Here is a 20,774-nt window from a genome sequence, read left to right as displayed (position 1 = left end):
TGAGAAAAGATCATAGGTTATTAAAATTGGACTATGGATTATTTTATTGTTGTCGAACTAGTCAGAATTCACGCAAATCCGGAATCATTCATAGCCAAAGGGTAACATCCAGCCAAAGGGAGAGTTCTGCAGTTATTTGTTTGTTTACTTGCAGCTGGCTACAGTTTTGTGTGTCATATACACACAAAGCCAAAAAATCAGAGACTTTTGCTGCATTAAAAATAGACCGGATCAACTAATGGCTTAGGTCTTCAACACCAAATTCATTTTGGCACACAATGTAAAAGGATTTTTAATTTTTTTTGTAACTTATACCTTTTTATTATTTTTTCCGTTTATCAGCTATTTGTGAATTTACACAATCAGGAACATGGTTGACTCGACTGACAAGTGATTCTGTGATTGGGTATCACTATTACTTTAACTCTCAGCAACGATGTGTCTTTCCCCCTTGTACACTAACTGCTGGACCTCAGTCTGTTAAACTGATCAAGTAAGCGGATGGCACCACTCTTATAGGACTCATCTCAGACGTAGATGAGTGCGACTTTATGTGATAAGTGGATCGACTGGTGTCCTGCTGTAGCTGCAACAACCTGGAGCTTAACCCAGAAGACTCTGCAAATGATCGTCTTCTTCAGGAAAGTCACAGCCTCTCTGTGTAGTACACCATTGCTAGCACCAGGAACAAGCAAAGTCATTGGCTATAGGTTGCCAACCCTTCAAGACCTGTATGTCTAAAGGACCGAGGGGTCATGCAGGTGGGATCACAGCTGACCCTTCTCACGCTGGACAGACTATTTACACCTCTGGCCTCAGGCGGCTACAAGAATAGTTTTTTCCCCTCTGCCATCAGACTCATAAACACCTGTTTCATTGTATATGATGTCGAACGTTTTCTTTTGCACTTTGTAAACAGTTGAATACAATGTATATGTGTAAGTTCATGTTTATTGCTTGGTGTTGCACGATTTTATTGCGCAAACTTTATCCATTATTCAAAACCCTGATTCAATAACAGGGTGATTCCACAGATGCATGTCATTGATGCGACTCAGTCATAGCCGTAGGGTAAGAAAACATATTATACACTGTTGGATGACATACTTGTGAATGTTGTTCACTTGTGGTAGGTGGTACAATATTAAATCTTTATATGTCAAATTCTTCACTCATATGTGTATTGTATCTATCAAAGTGGTAAATAGTTACAAAAAGGGGGCCAGCTAAATTGTTCACACTTACTAATTAAAGTGAAGTGAAACAGCTTAGATAAGTGTCACTGTTCTAGGCACATTCTGTTTCCGTCATCACACACCAGAGTTTCCAATTTCTGTTTTTGCCTCTGTGGTCAGTCCTGTGTGGATGAAAGCTGAATACAGATTAACAAACAGTACCTTGTTGAATCTGAAACGCTGCCTCCAATTTATGTTCATTAGTTGAAAACTGATGCATTCAGTTCCCATATCACCAAAAAGGATTTGTTAGTTCCTGCAAAACAGTGAATTGTGGTGCCTTGGGAGTGAACACTGACTTTTTGTAGAATATGAGCTCAGGTCCTTTGTAGGATGTGACAGAAACAAGAAAACCTTTGTCATTAAATATTTACATATTCAGCTATTTAGATTCTGCTGTTCTGCTGCTGTGCACTTGGCTGCTACTCTGCAAAAACTGTACTTGGATGAAAACATCAAAACGACAATAGGGAATAGAATTTGGCGGGAAATCTTAAACTTTCTATTTTCATGTTGCGAGGACGGTATGAAAACATATATATCTGGGGAACTCAGATCAATACACCAAGTCTTTCCAACTTGTCCTTAGTCTGCCTATATGTAAATGATGTTGCTTTTAGCAGTAGCTGAAAAAAAGATAGTGATTGCAACAGGCCAAAATGATTTTAGTAGCTGGACTTTTCCTTAGGCTGAGAAGCATGGACATCCAGGAGAGGCTAGGAGTAGAGCCCCTGCTTCCTATTGGGAGGTGGCTTGGGATCAGATTAGGTACATTTTTCAGGGCATGTCCAATCGGTAATAGACTGCGAAGAAGACTCAGGACATGCCAGGGACACTATGTCTCTTTGCTGACTGGAAATGCCTTGGGTAGAACTGAATAATGGAAAGTGGAAAGTCTCACCCTTCCTGCTGAGGCTGCCACCCCTCAGAAACAAACTAAGTAGAGTAAGTGGAAGAAGACAAGAAAAGACTGACAATTTATGGCACAGAGACATCTGTGTCATATTTCAATTCTGAGCATGATGATTTCTTTTTCCAGCAGCAGTTTATAACTGATATAATGGAACCCTGTCATGCTCCCGTCGGTTGAGTATCTAATGTTATTTCTGGTTGAGCTGAACCCGCATCTTTGATTGACATTTTTTCCTGGATATTTATCCTGGATCACCGCGCAATAATCAGAGCTATGTTGGTCAAAGTCACCAGCTCAGTGTCCATGTCTTTTCTTATTTGCTTTCAATGTGCTTTTTCTTTCCAGATGCTGGAGTAAGTGAGCCGTCAACAGTCATGTTGTGAAGTTCCTGTCCTCTTTCAACGTTGTTTGGATCACATAAAAATATCCATCAGGTAAGATCCGTTGGCTACCTTGATATTGAAGATTAACTATTTTAATCTTAGTAAGTTTTTACTTACTGAATGAATTATTTATACACACGCTAGACAAAGAACAGTCTAAGCAAGTCATTATCCATTCAAATTTAACTTTTTTTATTGACAGATATTTTTTACTAGATGATAACGGACAAATGATCCGTGAAAGGCATCCTCCTATCATTCTATCCATGTCACCAACATATTACAGTTATGCAACTATTCTTGGTTATGTATGCTACTTGTGTGTGAAGGTTAAAAACGAAAAAAAAAATGAATGAAAAAGTCAGCTTTGCAAGTAGAACGTAAATAATGTGTAAAAAAAAAGATATTGTGTTTTTTTAAATGACATGGCATTAAGAGGCTGTTCTTGGCTTATCTAATTCGAAAAAAATATATCTAAATACAATTTTGGTATATTGAGCTACTACATATGAACATACCTAAAACTTTCTGTAAATATTAATTATTCTACGACTATTATGATTTAAGAAGTAATAACTGTCCTTGCTAGTTACTTGCTAATGCAACGTGAAGGTGGGATTGCTGCATTTGTGTATGAGTGTCAACCAATAACTCAAACAAGCAAATATACCAAGAAGCTGGTCTATCAGTTCACCTGAGAGCATATTACACTATTTTAAGAATTTAAATGGTGGTATAATTCATTTATTCACGCAGATTTTCAGTGTATAGAATGACACTGTGGCTGAATCCTCTCTTTCTGAGTGAGTAGCAATGCAGTCTCGTTCTAAGGCATTTCTGCTTGAAAATTAATCTTTCTCTAAGAGCTGTGAGTCACATATTTTGGCAATTAGATTTGAGGAGGGTGATGGATGGGACCTGAGGTGCTGTTGGAGAGCCATGGGTAACATGACAAAAGAGAAAGTACTTTTTTCCCAGTGTGGTTAAGTTGTTTTGTGGCTGCGGAATATAAGAATACACTTTGAACTCACTGTGAACTGTACCATTGCCAATGGGCTTGAGTTAAGTTTAGAGTTTCTAACTGGATGATTTTTGGATCAAGACTTTTCCATCCAGATTTTTATATGGTCGCTTATATATGCTTGAATAGTTGAGTTTTAAATCACTATTCAACATAATGCATTACATGTCAAATAGCTATGGCACTATAGCCATTTCCATTTTACTGCCTGTTTAAGCTTCACAGGATGAATAAATGATAAATGCCCTACAGTTAAGCTTTGAAATGTGGCCACCTGAGTGGTCCAGAGACACAGCTAGGCACCAATTAGTACATCATTTCACTATCTTATCTAGCTAGCGGACTTCATGTTGGACTCATTGAATGGTGTCAGCTGAGTAAGCATTAAAGATAATCCAACAATTAAATCTAATCCCCAAGACAAATGGCTGGAAAAAAAAGAGACATATATGTATTGTAGTGTATTAAATCCATGTGGATTACAAATAAATAACTGATTTTATGTATAACTTTAGTAATAACAAAAAAGCTAAAAAATGTTTTTTCCCAGAATGCGTAAATCACACAAAGTGGCTCCCTATCTGACTTCAATCACCAATCTTGTCCCTTTCCTGTTCAAAGATTTCAAAAGAGATCGCCTTGATATGAACATGATCACACCCAGAAATGACAGCATGTTGAAGAAATTGTGGCTTTCTGAAGTTTCATGCTGCCAGAAGTCATAACACACGTAGATGCTTTGTTTTTTCCCTTTCCATTATCATCTGCCCATTTTATTCCTGCTCTCAATAAACTAGTCTCTTTCATCTGCTTTATTCTCCTATATTTTCATAATGTAGAGGACAGTGAGTGCCCCTACAAATTGCTGGTGCAACTTATCAGTGAAGTCGTGCTGTTTCAAATTGGGTCTATTAATTTATTTTTTCTACATTCATTCACAGATTACTGTTTCAGAGGAAAAGGCCGTGCTCATCAAGAGCAGAGATAAACATGCGCTTGAGAGTAGTCGCTAGAGAAGTACATGGGAATGTAACTATAGGAACACATTGTTGACTCAAATCTATTGGCAGTGATAGAAGATCGGTTAATAATGTTAACCCCAAATGTTTTTAACACTTAAACTGATTAAGTACTGCAATGACTAGACCAGGGGTCCCCAATGTCGTATCTGCAGGCAACAGGTAGCTTGCAAGCACCAACTGAGTAGCCCATGGGCCTACTAGTGTATTGCATCCTCGTATCCTCCATTGATTTAAGTGAGTAGTGTATTGCTGGTAGTATAGTGAGATGCGTATAGGATCACAAGTTGTTAGTTAGTACCCTAATATCAAACATTTAATTTAGTATCAGGCTATTTCAGAAATGTATAACAAACTGATAGTAGCCCTCTGGGTCACAAGTTGCCCTTGGAGTATCAGTAGCAGAAAAGGTTGGCAACCCCTGGTCTAGTCTTCAGAGCACATCTGAATTTAAGCCACAACAACTAAATTTGAAAAGCAGAAAGTCAGTGTAAATCAGCACCTGTCTGCAAGCTGCAGAAAAGGCTGGACAGAAAAGTTTCTATATTTGTTATTAAATTCATAAAACAGTGTATGTTACGTGACAATAATTCGATTTTAAAAATAATAGTATATTTTTTTGTTTATTCATTTAGGCTGCCATCTCCAGTGTCTCACCATCAATTCATCATTTCTATCTTCAGATGATGCACCATATATATTTAGATTGTTTAACATCTTGACAGTGTCTAAATGATGCACCAATTTACAGTTCAAAACATTTGTTTGTACAATGCTGCCCCTTCTTGTTCTTAAAAGAATAGAGACAAACAGGACCTTGAGAGAAGTCGCTAACGGCTTATTCTTTAAGAGTCTGTATACAGTATATACTGTATATATTAGCAAATGTGGGTTTGTCCAAACAAAAATTGGTTTTATCTATGACTGGCACCAGCATAGGCGGAGCAGCGGACAGTCAGTTAATGTGTTTGTGACAATATGTTGATATCATATTGCCTTAAGTTTAGGGAAATAACCTACAACCTGTGGTTTGGCCCTCAAGGTAAAATACTATATTGAAGTATGGCACAGGTTAATCCAACAGTGCGTGTATCAACAGTATATCTTTCCATATTTTCTTGAATCAATTACCAAATTCTCGCTTCCTCATTTCGAGCTAAGCAGATATTATTGTACATGTCGTAGTAACATATTTTTGCATGACTCATAAGTATGAAGCATGAAATCATATTCTTCTTAGGCTTCATCAGGGAACATTTATGTAAGTGCAGGCATAAGTGAAGCCTTAATTCCTTTTTTTAATTAGCTGAGCACTCAGTTGCATGTAACCACAGCAGATCTGACATTTCAATTAAGTTGGTGCTGTCGAAAAGGAATTATACTTACAATACAGCTGGGACTAGAAAGTGGAGGGTAAAGAGCAACCCACTAACTCCTTAAACCTCTCCCTAAAACCTAAAAAGTCTCCCCAACACATGTGAGGTCAAAGTGAAACTATAAATAATAACTATCCAAATATATTACTCATTATTATTCAATCATTGATCATTGTTGAAAAAATAAATATATTCATGTCTTATTTTTTCTTATTCTTATTTTTTCCATTTTGAGTATTGCGTATGCATTTTTTTTATTGTTAATGTTTGACCTATGAGTCACATTTATTGTTACCACATCATCTTGTAGTTACTGAAAACTGTTTAATCAGTCTCAGTCAAAACCCAATAGCGAAAGACTATAGAATCTACCAAATGTCAAGGGTCAACGTTCAATTAGTTTTTTTACTTTAATATGGCAAACTTTACACTTACACAGTAAGAACACGAGGTACAGCTAGTAATAGTAGTGGATGTAATGATATTATAATATAAGGTAATATATAATCATACCAATAACAATAAAAATCTTTTCATATAAGAAACTTTACTATAAAAATACATTTTTAAAGGGCAGTTCTGAGATATCGTGTCTCCTAGCCAGCGGATATGGTTGGCCCTTTCATTATTATAAAAATTCATAGTCTATGCCTGTAACCAGTGAAGCTGACTCTCACTGACAGGAAATGATAGAGCATTAGTCTTCATCAGGAAGTTGCAGGTTTGAATCTCCTGGAGTGTGGGTAATATATGAGCTGGCAAAAGGATGGCTTATGACTGCAGTAAAGCTCTTAAATAATACAGAGAGGAAGTGTGTGGTAAAAAAAAAAAAAAGTGTTGGTCATGAGACAACAAAAGACGACAGCTTTATTTTTAAATAATATGTCGTCCTTCTGAGATTGTCTGAGGTCTCTTCATATTATTTGTGATGAGCTCAGGGTTGGCGTGCAAAAAAAACAAACCCAACATTTTGTCATGTTGAAAACCATCTCTTTTCGCCAAACATTAATAGATTTAAGCCCTGTAGGCACAAAGCAAGACATGTTACCCTTTTAGCCAAATGTGACTGCATTAGGGCTGTCAAAACAAACTGGATGAAGTGTGAATTAGGTGAACTATCCATTTAAAATAGAGAAATGCGTCGTCATAATGTTTGATTTTTGAGTTATTTGTATTCTTAACAGTGTGGCGAACGAAAAACAGCAACACGCAATTGAATAATCTGTAATCTATGTGTTCTTACCAGGTAATGTGAGGAAGATAAACAACATTCAATTCATAAAATGTTAAATAAAACACTTTCAGTCTTTAACAAAACATCTTTGTCAAATATGTATTTTAGCTTTTTTTTTTTTCACTTAAGTTAATGTTGGACTAGCTGTCCCACTTACCAAATTGGAGAAAATATCTTAAAAAGATCTAAAATTGACTAAAAATGTTAAGCTTATATATTTGCTTTTATCTTTGGACCTCAACTTAATATTGATGAATAAATCCTTTGAGCGTGATATTGCCCATGAAGACTGCCTCTGTCCTCAGAAGCATATTTTGAACATCCATCATTTTTCCTTGAGACTGTCACTATGACCTGAAAAGCTCCAGGATCAATAGTACGTCAGCTTCATGGACACTGCCACTCGATAGACGTGGCTACGCAATGATGAGATTTACTCTGGACTTGTATTGATCATATAGAGAACATGCCACAATGGATCAGTGATTAAAAAAACTGTACTTTATGACCCTTGCTTTAAAAAAACAATGAATGATTTATTTTTTTTGTGAATATTTTGAAAACAAATAAATAGCTCTCAATTAAATCTTCATACTTCATTACTTTACTAATATCTATCCATCCATATACCTTTTATGCTTTAATGAATTCAAATTGTATTAGAAATGTACATTGAATGTGTTTCTTTTCTTTGTTTCTTTCCACCTACCCAGAGACAGCAGATGTTGCTATGCAGCTGTGTTCACTGTGGCATATGTATATGGTCCACTTGAACTATGTGCTTTGAAATGTATTGTTTATGTTGAATTAACATAGAGCATAGCATATTCACAATGAACATCAGTTGCATCCAAGTTAGATGCTTCAATCACACAATTTCAATATATAAAGAGACCCTTCATCCACGTTATTGGAGTCCTGTTTTCGAAACATCCATAGTTTATAGTAGCAGCAGAGTCAAATATGTTCTCAAAGCAGAAATCAACATTACATTCATCTTCACATGGGATTTCAACATTTGTGAAAGGTGGAACTGATGTCACATCGATGCGATGCACATATCAGTCAATCTCCTTCATCTTTAGAAGAGATAATATGATGGGTTCTGTTGTTGGTGACAGTTTAATACCATACCATGATCTAGAGGTGATTCTGAACTCTTTGATCCAGGTGAGAACTGAGCTCCCATAGCTCATCAAACTGTCAACGTGCGAGCACCAGCCAATCAAAATTGATAGCATGACATCTCATAAGCTTTTATATTTATTTTGTGATAGTCAGATAACCATCTTTAATTTTATTCACTTTACTGTATATTTTAGCTATGGCAGTTGTACGAGGAACATCCAAGATCAAGTGTGATGATTTAAAGAGAAGTTGCTTACTGTATGTGCGTCTGTAGGATAAGATAGCAAAGGTAGTAAACTTTAATGACTCAAAACTGGTGTTTTTAGAGGTCAGTGGAACTTTTAGAAGCTGCAAAAAACATGTTGTTGTATGATTTATAATAAACTTTTTTTTGACAGCTTTAGCGTATTAGATTCAAAGATTTGATTGTATGCTGTTTGTCAGTTCTTAACAGAGGTGGTCTCTTTGACTTCGATCAAAATAAGTTTAGAGTTAACATATGTGGGCATTATACATTAACACATATATCTATGTTAATAATCCACATGTTTGCTCTATTCCCTTGTTAAATTGAAATATATACAAAATATATATTTTTGTCTTCTTATAACAATTATTTTTGGTTTGTTTTCCCATAAAGGTCCATTGTATACGTTTATTTCTTCATAACCAAATTCTTTAAAGTTAGCTCTCATTATACTGTTTTTAAGGAATGTACTTAACAAACGGCAAATATGAAGACCTGTCTGAAGGAAATTCTGCTTTCTCTTCTTGTGACTCGTATGAGACCCCTTTAGCTAGAGCTTATATATTAAACTGTCTGCTCGATAAATCCAGTCTTATCTCAGAGACATGGAGGAGATATACAGTGGGGTGGGAGAGCTCTTTCATTCAGGCTAAGCTGGATCCCAAAGGCCAGACAGTAGAGACATACAGAGCCCCCCCGTTGATGCTGTCTTTGAGAGATCGCCATGAAGATGGCCCTCAATTATTTGTCACCCTATGTGACAACAGTTTATTAATAGGTTTTTCACGGGCCATTACTTCTCAGTGTGTTGGAAAATGTATCTTTCTCATAGGTATTTAAAAGGAAAGTGTTTGTGTTTCGCTTAAATAGACATATTGGGTCAACGTCCATTTCTTCATATTCTGGGTCCTATGGAAAACTTATATTTTATATATTATATATATTTTTTAATATTCAAACTCGAAAGTGTGCTTAAACTGTTCACACAATAAAGAGTTAGTTCCCCCCAAAATCAAACTTCACTCATGTTCTACTCACCATCATGTTGATTAAAGGTTGGAAGTATTTTAACCTTTTTGGTAGTGATGGTCTGATGAAGCTTCATGAAGCAGTGTCATTATTTTCAAGACCCACTACATAGATTCTGCACTATTTTCCTTTGTTCTGATGAAACATCACATAATTTGTAAACTGATGGCGCCCGCTACTGACCTCTAAACAACATGACACTGCTTCATGAAGCTTCATCTGACCATCACAAGCTTTTGGAGTTATAGACAAAAACACTAGTCACTTTTAATTCAGTAAAATCGCTGAAAAAACATCAAACTTAAATAAATCTATATTTTGAGCTCATTTGTAGCAGAAGCTTAAAGGCTAATATGCAACAACAACAGAAGGTCCACCCAGTAAATAATAGTGATGGTCTGATGAAGCTTCATGAAGCAGTGTCATTATTTTCAAAGTCCACTAGATGGCGGTAGCTGCACTATTTTCCTCTGTTCTACTGAAACACTGTTTCATTAAGCTTTATCAAACCATCACTAGTAAACAGCTTGTGTGCTTCCAGTAGACTTACAATGGGAATGGGAATGCTTTTGTGTAGCATATTATTGTTTAATAGACCCTCAACATAATGCTTGTTGAAGTTTTTTTGTGAACAATTCCTCTTGTCGAGGTATGACAACAGGAATGTCCTTTTGGTTGGCAATTTTTAATCTCCAGTAATCAAGTAATTAATCAAGAGAAGGTGTCTCCCACTCTGCTATGTTTGGTCAAGAGTCAAGACAAGGACAAGCATCTTTGTGCGCCAATTACATATCTCTATCATACTCAGTAGGGGGCCTTTATGACAAAGAAAGAGTTCCTTGTTTTAAAAAGTGTGACCTACACACAAGCTGCCCACTACTTAGACATTGCAGTGTAAATTCAATATGCAAACAGTATGATTGTTTCGCCTACCTTAGGGCAGGCTGAGAAGATTCCTTACCAAACACAGAGGGATAAGAATCTGCAGCTATTGAGAGTCATTGATGGGGTATAGACCCAGGTCTCTAACTGATTTGCCTGTCTCTAAACCTACTTACCAAAGCAGACCATTGACATTTGTGGTGCTTATGTCCCCTGTGTGTAAACACTACTAGAGCTGCCAATCACAAGACAAAATCAATTCCAACACACTATGTTCGTACTGTAGCACTTGGTACACCATGATGATCAACAAATGTCACAGAAATATTATTGATGACTGTAAAGTAGACGAATTCCCTCCAGGATTCCAACCATCTCTTCAACCATCTCGTGGTCATTAACTAATCACTGCTGAAAATGAGAGTGTATCACTACAAGTGTCGCCTTCGTCTGAGGAAAACTGCGAGACTTCGTGGGGTTTTCTTGTACTGATTTCGCAAGGTTAATATGCAGACTCCAGGGTCAGAGCTTCTATATAGATTTGCACTTGAATGCATTCCACAGCTTACACTGCTTACAAAGTAGGGTATGCAATATTTTGTGCATAGGAAGAGTTTATATAAGAGGCCTGTGGTCTAAGAAACTGATTTGGAATATGTCTTGCATTACTTTTTTATTTTGATTTGTTTTAAATTGATTAATTTGATTTACGAAATCAACTCAAGTATTTTAAGATTGTTGTTCATTTATTTCGCTTTTTCTTTCTGTGGACATAGATCATGAAAGTCTATACCTTCCACTTGCTTGGATTAATTTACAGTAAATTTAAAGTATAAATTCTTCCAAAACTTCACTACAGTTTTTTTAATGACAAATATGTGTCTGACTTCATACTTTTATATAATTATTGCAATTTTAAAATCATACGTAACAACACAAATGTATAATTTGTAACAATAAATAAAATACTAAATTCTGTATTTATTAATGATATAAATACAGAGGACAATCACTACAGTACATGCAAATATCTTCTACATGTAATTAAGTGAGTAAGTAGTAAGTTATTTGTAAAGCGCCTTTCTAGACCAGGCTCACAAAGCGCTTAAACAATCAGAAGCAATACACAGTTAAAATATATACTTTAAAAGGCCAAGACACATAAGACAAACACAGGAGTCCCAGAAAATCATGGAAAAGCCTGCAGAAATAAGAAAGTCTCAAAATTATTCTTGAAGGAGTCAGTAGATCCATAAAACAAAGAGGAAGAGGAAGATCATTCCAAAGCTTAGGAGCAACAGCCTGGTAGGATTTCTCTCCTCTGGTCCGGAAGCTTGTGTGTGGAACCATCAGTAGATTCTGATCCACAGACCTCAGAGCCCGGGCTGGGGTGTAAGACTGGATCAGATTAGTGAGGAGCCTGACTGATGAATAGATCTGAAAGTAGGAACAAGAATTTTGAAATTGATCCTAAAGGAAACTGGCAGCCAGTGAAGAGCTTAAGGATCGGGGAAGTGTAAGTTCTTCTAATAGAGCTGGTCATAATTCTCATTCTCACATTTTGTTTAATCTTTATTTACTCATATAAAATGGAGATTCAGATCGCTATATGTCACCTTTTATTTACCGTAGAAGTCAATGTCACCTATAACTACTCCCATTTGTCAGGCTTGTTTCCATAGAAACCAACCAAAAAAATATAAAATATATATTTTTGATACAATAAGTGATCCAAGAAGTGGAAAAAAATCTGACAAACTTCGACATTTTAAGGAAATGTCTGCTACTTTTCATGTTTCATGAAGAAATGTTCTTGTTCCATGTTACCAATTGCTTGAGGCTGCTGTGAGAGACATGGTAGGCTTTGTACAGGTGTTCAACGTTTTTTGATGAATCATTCAGTAGCTGGAGGTGGTTTGACTGCAGAAAGTGTTGCAAGAGGAGAATTGCCACATTTTATTTCTAAAAGGAACAGAGTTCATGTCAGCTCCAGAAGATATGTAACTCACAACCTGCATTCATCACATTGAAAAATATAAATCATTTTTAATTACGAGAAAAAAGGTACAAAATAGGTTCAGATAGAAAGAATAAGAAAGAAATAATCTGGGTGAAGTTTACAAGCTTGTTTTTAGGATGAGAGAATATCAAAAAAATATAAAGAAGTATAAATAAGAAAATTGGTTTTAAATGTGGCTGTAAACTCACAAAACTGACTCACTTACATTTTTGCATGTATTATTATACACACCTGCTATGACGAGTAGATAAGCACCCAGAAGAGCAAACACAACAATACCTAATCCAGAGATTTAATAATCCATCAAATTTCTCTGGTTGTGTTACTTCGCAGGAAGATGAAAAAAGCCGCCACTCAATCAAAAGGAAAAATTCTAGTCGTGCACACCGACCAAATTATGTTAAACAGAAAACATTTGCAAGCCAAAAAAAATGGAAATGCATTTCAAAGTAAAATAAAATAAACCAGAATAATGCATCCTCTCTCCAAAAATAGCAGCCCAATACTCAACTATCTTCCTAGAGTTCTTAGTACTAATACACTATTTTCTTCACCTTGACCTTAATGTATTCTCTCTTATTTATCCTTGTCCGGAGGTTTCGTAGGAATTATTATTTGCAATGCAAAATAGAATTAGATTCCATCCTCTGCATGAATCCTAATTTGTTTTTTGCCCTTTATTTTGTTGAGCACATTTTCCGAGTTCTTAACTTTCAGCATAGTTTGTCGACCTTTATTTATTTTGATAGGTAAGAGGTGAAAAGTTTACTGTGACATCTTCAGGATTCTGATTTCTTTCAACCAAAAAAAAAGACTATCCATTTAGTTTGAGGTAAATTTTTAATATAATGTTAATATTTATACATACTGTGTATATTAAAATTGACCAAAATTAACAAAGGATGGTCTTTTTTTCAAGTTAAACTGCAACTAATGTGTTTATTTGAGTGTCTCTTATATAGATCTTGGACTTCTATTGTATCATCAGTATGTGTTTGTTTGTACAAAACTCTCTTTTCTTTGAAATATATTCATATAATGTGCTTAAGCCCCGCCCACTGAAGACACTTGAGATTAACTCTTGTTCACCATAACCACACCCACTCTGCTGTGATTGATCAAGCATTGATGTGTGTCACTGCGCGTTATCAATTCAGGACTCGTTGTATGAACAAAGTTTAGCTGTCTGTAATCTCATTATTAGGTCATAATGGACACCGCTCCTGTAACCTCTCGTTCGCCAAACTGGGGAGAACTTATAGAAAGTAATTACTTCAAAAAATCATCATCATGAGGGACTTACTGCATCTTGGAGAGGAAGAGTTCAACATTTGAAACATGTGAGTAATTATTAGTTTCCCTTTAAAAACATGTAGTAAATGTCACGAAAACCAATTCCTATACACTTCAAGGTGTGCAGACTTAAAAAAGAAATATTATTTTAAATGTTAATATGGATTTTATAACATTTATATGGTAAAGAGGTGCTAGAGTGATGTTAACAAGGTGGTTGTGTATTTACCATAATATCATAATCATAATATTTACCAGCATTAGTAAAGGGCCTGGAGAAGACATTATACATCCTTTGAATTATGGAGTAAAAGAGAACGATAAAGCAGAAAAGTGGGAAGGAAAATAATGTATTCAGAAATCGTGTTGCTTGGAGACCAAAACACACCACGTTGCTTATGTATGTTTGTCTGTGTGTGTGCGTGCGTTTGTGTAGGTGTATGTGTATATTCATTCATTTAAATAGTTTATTATTTCTTTAAACGTAGATCAAAAAGGTATAAAAAAGCATATTTCCTAAAGCCACCGATTGATCTTATCTTATTAATCATACTTTTTAATGTTCTATCATAAAAGGATTCTGCAAGATTAAAAAAAGACAAGATTGATCTATGTTCTCAAAAGTAGACGTTTCCCCTTAATCTATTCATAGAAGAATATAAAAACGAACATTGAATTTGTTTTTTATATTCACAATAATAATGGAGTTCGACTGATAACAGTATTAACAGCCGTAATCTGTCCGCGGCAATTGGAGGTTGTTTATTTCTGTTATCTGTGTTTCTGATTAATTTACATCTACAACTATAAGTACTCTTAAAAGATAATTGTCAAGTCCGACAGGTATTATTAACTTCACTGCTGAAGAAAAAAACAAAAAAACAACAACGCTTTTTAATTAGTTTTTCTCTTAAAGTGCAGTAGGTTGTTGAAGCTCTTTAGACCCCCCGAGGAGGCACAATGAGCAGGAAAACATCTCTAGGCTAGGCTGGAAAAAAGATCACAGGGCTTGTCTTCCTGTGGACCATGGTAAGCGTTATATTTGTAAAGGAAACGTCGGATGGGATGTTGAATTAATTGTGCTCACATGTTGTTAGAAATGCCAGGTCTCTCTGGTAATTTAAAGAAAGCTCAGGAGTGGACCGGACGCACCACTCTTTCCTGACCTTTGATGGTACGTTATTGAAGTTAGAGAAGAATAAATGTCAAACATTTCTTCATCTGACTAATTGTGTAAGGACAAATGCCATTGCCTTTGTAGTTCCACTTTCCCCAGTGTATTGCTTAGACTGTTTTTTCATCCCCATCCTGTGTTTGTTTCACAGAACACTGGCGGTATCTTCTTGTTTTTGTGTTGTGATGCTGTGTGGCAGTTGTTGGGGACTGTGGCCCGCTGGGTACTTTGTGATGTAATGATCCCTGCCATCGCTCTTTGCTCGCCTGCTGTCAGTTCATGGAATGAGAGAATTAAAGGTAATATGCTAAGTATAAACAAGCACAGGGAGGTTGCCACGAGAGTGGTATCTGGAAAATTGCGGTCCAGAGTCAACGAGGAGGAAAACAACCTGCTGATGGGTCATTGTTTTACCTTCATATATTAAAAAAAATGTTTCTCAAATAAAAAACTAGTGAAAAATGTATTTTGTTGTTGTTTTTTGGCAACAGTGGCCAATATTATCATCATTATCTTCAATTGTATCACATGTACTCCTTTGCCCTCTTCTTTCTCTGATAGAGGCAACAGTTAAAATTCCATAAAAATTAAAAAAAATACTTACTATATAAGTTTGAGTTGGCTTGTCATAATAAAGAAAAAGTGCAGTCAAAAGGCAAAGGTTCTAAAGTTCAGCTTGAGTCCCATTTCTACACTACTTCTAAAGCTTTTGGTAGTGATGAAGGAATACAACTTTTGCAGCATGTGATCTTGGTTAGCTCAACGTACAGTAGATCCACTGCTACAAAATCTCAGATAAGAAGAAAACATGGAGATTGGAAAACGTTAATTGACTCCAAAATAATATAAAGAAAAATACAATTTTTGCAACTGTAATTAGTTATAATGTCTCAACCAAGAGAATATTTCACCTTATATAACAATGAAGATTTGACTAGTGTTCCAGACTATTCTAGTCTTATAATTAAATGTATGACTCTGGATTAATTCGGATGAACGGGCCTTGATAAAGCAAAAAAATAGGTTCAACTTCTTAAGGCATTTAAATATGAAAGAACATTAAAGGCAAAAATGGTTTAACTGATGACCATATAAACCAGAGACACACAAACATTCAATACACCGCTCCAATACACCATTAGCCTATGGTTGGTCCCCCCCTTTGCCAAACATGGCAAATCCTTTAAAATATAATTTGATATATTTTAATTATAAATATTAATTCAATTTTAGTACTTACTTACTTTCATTCACTTGTTAAAATGTAGCATTTCTTAAGCATTTTCGGGCAATCGTGGTTATTTTCCCATTTGGCTGTAAAGCTGTGATTGATGTATGCAGCCTCAATTTGTTTTAATTTTAAATGGCCATGAGATCTTGTTGATTTATAGCAGAATAAATGGATTCTCATGTTATATTTTTACTGTCAGAGCCATGTCAATCGCATGCTTACTAGCTAACAATAAGCCACTTGGTAACAAGCGGAAAAAGTCAGGTTAACACAGAAGGTGTGTTTAGGTACAATTGGCAAACTTAAGTATCTGAAGATTAAGGCGTTTTGCATGTTGTATGTTCAGGTAAAATGGTTAAAAAGCATATTTTAAAAAATATTATGTCATATTATATTATATATTATTCCCCCAGGGGGCTGCAGCCCTGAATTTGAAAAAAATTGCCTAGATTACATTTTAAAGTAATTTTTGCATTGGGATGCAAAGATTTAAACACGTTGTGTAATCATCCCACGTTGGATACATGTTGTCACCCATGAGTCACCGTCTATTGCTGTCGAAAGAGTCTAGTTAAATATATTGAATGGTTCGGATTAGACATTTAAGAATTCAATTACAGTATTTTTCTGTCCATATATACTGTAGGTTCATTTCCATAAAGTATGTTTATGTTAGATAAAGTATGCCTCTTTGTCTTTCTGATGGTAAAACATATGTCACAAAATGATCCATGGCAACAATTCACAAATACCCAAAGCTCTTGTGTGCTCCTAAATCAAATGACAATGTGACTGACGTGCCATGAATGAATCAAATGTTTTGGTCAAAAGAGAATTCAGTCCAATAAATAAACCCTATTGCTTATTGAATGAAAGATGGGTTGGGTTCCCCAATCAGAATCGTTCTACTAGACAAATGTGTCAGGAAATAAATATTGTAGAAATTGCCGTTGTTACTCAACCATCATCTCCTGTTTTAGATTGATGATGTGTCTTCCTGCTACACAAATTACATGATCTTGACAAGTTTTATCACTGTGCTTCATCTCATTATTCACTATGGCAGGATTTAAAGAAAAAAGAAAAACCTCATCCATCACCATGTCAGCGTCTCGCTGAGTCAAAGTTCGCAACGCGACTGGTTATTCTTCCGGTTTCTTTTTCATTCACGTGTCATCTTCTATCATGCAGACGTATAATTTATAACACAGGAAACAGATTTAACTCGGAAAATTGCTGACGTGCTTACTTTTTCCACTGGAGGTTATTCCAAAAATATGCAATATGCTCACACAGCAGGTGCGCTTTGTGGTCAAACAAACCGCAAAACCAATCTTTTTTTGTGTTTCAGAGGAACAAATGTTTCCGAGGGAACAAATTACAGTATATAAATAAAGACTACTCCGTGGAGAATACATTTTTACCTTCAACGTACTTTGAATCTTGATGATTACATATTAGAGGTCGGGATTTAAGGGGCATTTATTTAAACCCGTTTGTGACGTCCCTCAACTTCGAAATGACAAACTCAGTTGTTTTGTGAATGCAAGCATTTAGTTAGCCATGAAAACTATATTTAAAAAGACATGAAGGACATATAAAGAAGCACATTTGTTTAATAATTACAAAGATAACGATATCAAAAAAACACTTAACCTCATTGGTTGCATCGAGGGAATCAAATCAACTTTCGCCATCAAGGCATACAGGAAAATAAGAAAATTAAAAAATTAAAAACAGCTTTAGAAACTTCATATCACCAGCAATATTGAAGACAAAATAGCTAGCAAAACTGTGTCCTCAGTCTGTTTGTGTACACTTCAATAAGACCCCCTAGAAATCATGAACAATAGTTCCACCAAGGTCAGAGATATTATTAATATCTTTCTCATTTCTCTTTTTAATGTATTTAATTAAGGATTTACATTAAATACATATATTACTATATTTATAGTAAATTAGAACTAAATTAGATAAATCCTAAACAGGTGTATGAGAGGATGTATTGCTTGGCTCTTTGCTATTGCACAGGATGCATTTCGAATCACAAAGTTAAACCACTGTTGAATTAGAGTGCATAATGAATTCTGATAGCCACACTTCAGCATGAAATGCAGTCAAATTTCTCTTCTTGCAAGGTGGATGCTCCAGGCAACAAAAGCATGTTTGCTCTCTTTCATCTGGCCATCCCTTGTTACAGCAAAGCTGCCCACACGTTACCTCTCCACGAGAGGATTCGATCGCCGCTGGCAAATGAGTCCATACACAAGCATGGGATTGTGTTGCAAGTGGGAGAGATCTTTTCAGCGTTGCTTAGCACGTGATTTCTTCATGAGTCCTATGCAAATTAAGGCCTTGCTATTCATGCAGGGTGGAAAAAATGTATCTGGTGTAACAATGACTGCATGAATCTTGGTCTTTTTTTTCTTACTGACACTTTACTGTCTGATTGCTTTATTAGGTGGATTTGGTTTGCCAGAAATCTTCCTACAATGCCATGGATGAAGTGAAAAAAAGACTTATGTGGAAAAACAGGGCCAAGTAATCAGCCTTAGAACTTTACAGTCAGAAAATTGTTTGTGGATCAAATGAAATATATAAGCGCATGGAACTCTGTCAGGCCGCCATGTGTATCTTCCCCGTGCCAGAGCTGCATTGCAGCTTGAGAGGATGTGGTTTAGGGAGCTCCAGAGGAAGCAGGGTTCTGGAGTCTGTCTCAAGTGGCTTTGAAAAGGAACTTAACCTTGTTGTGTCCTACATATATCTGCCCAGGAGATGGTCCTGTTGGTCATCGCTTCCCATGTGGCGGTTTGTCTTGTAATGTACAATACCAAATTGTATATTGGTTCTATTTAAAAAAAAAAAAAGTTGAAAAAAAGAGTGTAAGAAAGTGCATTTTGCTGCTCAACTCGTAGGTTTTGATAATTATCCTCGTGGAATTAATCATAGACTTTGCAAAAAATACAACAGATACTACTTAACCCTGTTGCCCTCCTGTAAAAATTATTTAGGAGGGAAGATATGGTCAGCAACGACCTCCATCTGTTTATAGAGTTTACAGGCTTGCTTTATCTAATAAAATAAAATAAGTTGTTCAACAAGAGTTCAATAAAAGACTAAATGTGTTTTTTGGACACTCTGAACTCACCCATAAAAGCTCCATATTGCTTTTTTTTTATTTTTATTTTTTTAAAGAAACTGAATACAAAAATAGAAACATTCAAACAATTGTGATTCGTAAATTGTGAGCTTCTTGCCTTAAAGGTTGCATGTGTTTTTTCTTAGTCTTTAGTCTTCAATCATAATGAATGAAGACATGTATTTGATATAAAAGAGGTTTACTGACAGAACTTTCACAAAGCCGGATACATTTTGGTGGTACATTTTCATTTACTTTTTCAAATTCTAAGTGAAGCCTTCATTTATTTGGCCAACGTTTTGGACACAGTAAGTAAGTAAGTAAGTAAGTAATATTTATTTATATAGCGCTTTTCGAGACCAGGGTCACAAAGCGCTTAGACAATCAAAACAATACTCAAAAAAGTACATACTTTAAAGATCAAGATAATACTGAGCACAGGAGTTCGAGAAATTCAAGGAAAAGCCTGAACAAATAGAAACGTCTTAAGATGTTTCTTAAAGGAGTCAGTAGACTCCATCAAGCGCAAAGAGAGAGGAAGATCGTTCCAAAGCTTAGGAGCAACAGCCTGAAAAGATTTCTCTCCTCTGGTCCTGAGCCGTGTGCGAGGAACCATAAGTAGATTCTGATCCACAGACCTCAGAGACCGAGCTGGGGTGTAAGGCTGGATCAGATCAGTGATGTAAGGAGGAGCCTGACCATGAATAGCTCTGAAAGTAAGAACCAGAATTTTAAAGTTGATCCTGAAAGAAACTGGAAGCCAGTGAAGAGTTTTAAGGATCGGAGAAATGTGAGTTCTCCTACTTGAGCGGGTCAGAATTCTTGCTGCAGAGTTCTGAATCAACTGCAGACGAGACAGCTCCTTCTTGTTAAGACATGAAAACAAACTGTTACAATAGTCCAGACGAGAAGAAACAAACGCATGGATTACAAGCTCCAGATCATGTTCCGACAACATTTTCCTAAGTTTAGAGATTTTTCTCAGTTGAAGGAAACAGTTTCTGGTCAGTTTTCTGCAGTGTCGAACAAGAGACATGTCTTTATCAAATACAACACCCAGGTTTCTCAGGCTCAGTTTGACAGACTGACCTAAGTCACCCAAGTAATTACTCAACCCTGGAACCTTATCATCAGGAGCAATCACCAGAGTTTCAGTTTTGTCCACATTTAGCTGTAAAGTGTTTTCACTCAGCCATTGTTTGATTTCTAGCAAACAATTGACTAAGCTGTTCAGCCTTTGGGGCTCAGTTGGGTCAAAAGAGCAGTAGAGCTGGATGTCATCAGCAAAAATGTGATAAGAAACATCTGGAAATCTCTGAATGATTTTACCAAGGGGAATCAAGTACAGCAAAAACAATAAAGGACCCAGAACAGAACCTTGAGGGACTCCACACAACAGATCTGCCGATTCAGACCTCATTTGATTGGCAGATACACTAAAACTGCGCCC

The 20,774-nt window shown here is 36.0% G+C and overlaps 1 protein-coding gene across 1 annotated transcript in view; it reads left to right on the top strand.

Annotated features, from left to right (window-relative positions):
• Positions 1-20,774, top strand: part of LOC148071507 (leucine-rich repeat and immunoglobulin-like domain-containing nogo receptor-interacting protein 2) — a 177,512-nt gene that overhangs the window by 57,955 nt on the left and 98,783 nt on the right. Inside the window, exon 3 of the mRNA XM_087798710.1 lies at positions 2,494-2,582. The gene's annotated coding sequence lies outside the window, so the exon portion shown is untranslated. The remainder of the gene's footprint in view (positions 1-2,493; positions 2,583-20,774) is intronic.

Source organism: Callionymus lyra, chromosome 9, assembly GCF_982586985.1.
Source record: "Callionymus lyra chromosome 9, fCalLyr1.hap1.1, whole genome shotgun sequence".
Taxonomy (NCBI): domain Eukaryota; kingdom Metazoa; phylum Chordata; class Actinopteri; order Syngnathiformes; family Callionymidae; genus Callionymus; species Callionymus lyra.
Note: the sequence above shows the minus strand (reverse complement) of the source record. Positions and strands in the feature narration are given on the sequence as shown.